Raw genomic sequence first — 2,902 nt, forward strand, 5'->3', positions numbered from 1 at the left:
CTGCTTTTCGGTGTTAAGGATACGTCACTATAAGATAACAGGAAGGTTTCATTAGACTTGCATGTTTTAATGTCCCCTGTGGAGTATTTGATAATGGAATTTTATGCTTCGTCACATACCGTTTACCAAGTCAAATCAACATAAGCAAAAGCCCCCAAATCCGGGTTTTGATACCCGTGGTGAGCAGAGCACAGATAGCCCATTGTGTAGCTTTGTGCTTAATTTCAAACAAACATAAGCTAATTTATTCCATATTAATTAAATATCAGCCCGCAAACACTTTTTACTCATTAAACTTATACTAGTACCATCTTTTTTTTTCGTGTACAATGTAGTTAATTAGCGAACCAATCAAATATTCGTCTTAATCTATAGTATATAGGCACTTAGTCTGAATCGATATGAACTTAATTTTCTTTAGACGAGTATAATTATGAACATATTCTGCATATTCTAAAATTCCAATTGGAATGTTACTGGATTTTGCCAGAACTTTTCAGTTCTGGATATACAGCACATTATTTATAATCACTTTAACTTCCCGTTAATACAAAGGGCTCTAAAATTTGTGTTACTTGCCTTTTAACTAACCTTCAACCAAATCTGATTGATTAACTCCTGCTGACACTCAAACTATGGTGTTTTGAACGTTGTTCATACATTAAGAAAAACACTAAATAAAATAGTAATACTCAGCCAAATTTGATCCTCGAGATTAAATCCAAATTTTTGTGTAAAAACGAAACTACCTAGTCGACTTACGATATCATTTCATTCAAAATACGTAGTTTTTTCAGCCAAAAACATTTAAGACATAAATATATAAGGCGTCATAACGCGCACATGGAAAATATCAAAAAGAATAACTCACTTAATTCCCATTACCGAAACAAAATGTTTTGATGTACGACCGTTGAAATGCAAACAAACCGTGCAAATTCAGTTGATATATTCTTACTCTAGGAATAACAGATTAAAAAAAAATTGCTTAGTGCACAATTTGCTTCACTTAACTTGTCTATTAGTCCCGAGGTCATCATTTTATTCCGTACTGGCAACCTCCAACAGCGCTTTGAGAAATGCATACATCGAAACTCACAATAGGAGAGAGAACAAGTGGGGGCAAAACAATCCTTAGATGGTAATGCTATCTCACCAGCTTTGAAACTCTATTCCACAGAAAAGTGGTCTAACAGCTAACGTCAATGACTGCGCGCCCCCTGCAAAGCAGATTAACAGTTCCGGTTTTAGGGTGGAATACGATGGACAGCCACTGGCAGCTCCATACGCTTGCAGCCAGTCGACCTCGCGTGACCGTGAGCCCAGATTTTCAAGAGATGCAGCTGATGAAGTTTGAAAGCCTTTTTTTCATCATAGCTCAAGGTTCATAAAACATAGGACTGGCACATAACATCTTATTTATTTCAATCCTACAACTATGGGTATTGAAAAAAACACGTGGATCCTATCTGCCAGTGAAGCTCCTGATTGGTCAGATTTATATGATTCACAGAGCACGTGAAGTAACTTAGTAACAATTCAATATTAACATTCTGCGTAACATTTGACTACATGTGTTGTTTGAATGCATGTTTTTTTTTTGTTTTTTTTTCTTTTACTTGTAAATTTCTAGCGTCTTACTCTGAAACAAACAATAATTAAATTGGTTTCGGTTGTCTTTGGAACTAGCTGTATAATACCAACCGTATTGTACTAACAATATATTAACTTTTGCTTCACCTCGTATAAGATATAATTACAAATCTCGTTTTGTTCTATTTACTATTTTCTGTTTGTTGTACACGTTTTGGATCTGGCGTTTTGTAGAGTAGCTTGATATAAGAACTTCCAGTAAGTACCACTTTGACAAGCAATGACACAATCAATATGAAATTATTCACGCATGTTAGGAAAGCGATTGGAAGAATGCCATTAATTTTTGAAACACGCACGAAGTACAGGAGTAGGTTCAATTTTCCGAAGTTGGGAAAGATACGAGATGCGTGTTACTTTCAACTATGAAACATTGTGCTGTTCGTACAAATTATTAGCTATTGTTCTAGGGAGGTTATTTACAAACATCAAAAATTAACCCATAACTAATAGCTCTATTAATATACCGTTCTAGCTAGAAGTATACAACGTCATAGAACAAATCTTGTAATGATTATAATGCGTTCATTCATCAGTTGAGTGCTCTCACTATAGCGATGTTTTCAGATATAATCCTCAAATCTCACGAGGTTCGTCCAGCTTAGGAAGTTTAAGTTAAATCTACTTACTAAGCTAGCAAAGGAAAACAATCGCCATTATAATATTACACATACACACGTATATGTATAAAAACTGAAAACAGATATACTACAAATATCTGTAATTAAACTAACATTAAACAGAAAATGTTTAGAATGGGTGGGAACTGAAAACTATCGTCATTATAATATTACACATACACACGTATATGTATAAAAACTGAAAACAGATATACTACAAATATCTGTAATTAAACTAACATTAAACAGAAAATGTTTAGAATGGGTGGGAACTGAAAACTATCGGAATGTTGTTCTAGTTGTGTGCACCACTCTACCTAGTTTACCTTAAGTTAGCTTTTATTTAGCCCATCGATTAATCAGTTTCAAAGAGGATATGTCACTATAAGATGAAAAGCTCTGACCATGTTGTCAATAGTCTGATTCTCATGAACTCACATTTACTTAAAAACAACAAACATGCAAGTCTGATGAAACCTTCCTGTCTCTGACCATGTTGTCAATAGTCTGATTCTCATGAACTCACATTTACTTAAAATCAACAAACATGCAAGTCTGATATAACCTTCCTGTCTCTGACCATGTTGTCAATAGTCTGATTCTCCTGAACTCACATTTACTTAAAATCA

At 34.4% G+C, this 2,902-nt stretch overlaps 1 protein-coding gene across 7 annotated transcripts in view; it reads right to left on the reverse strand.

The window, feature by feature from the left end:
- Positions 1 to 2,902, reverse strand: part of LOC106478666 (ETS domain-containing protein Elk-3-like) — a 64,771-nt gene that overhangs the window by 19,907 nt on the left and 41,962 nt on the right. The window contains exon 1 of one of the 7 annotated variants that reach the window (XM_022382372.1): positions 1,015 to 1,244. The exons of the other annotated variants lie outside the window; for them this stretch is intronic. The gene's annotated coding sequence lies outside the window, so the exon portion shown is untranslated. Of the gene's footprint in view, positions 1 to 1,014; positions 1,245 to 2,902 lie in introns of those variants that run through there. 7 annotated transcript variants of the gene reach the window in all.

This window comes from Limulus polyphemus, unplaced genomic scaffold (assembly GCF_000517525.1).
Source record: "Limulus polyphemus unplaced genomic scaffold, Limulus_polyphemus-2.1.2 Scaffold11, whole genome shotgun sequence".
Classification (NCBI taxonomy): domain Eukaryota; kingdom Metazoa; phylum Arthropoda; class Merostomata; order Xiphosura; family Limulidae; genus Limulus; species Limulus polyphemus.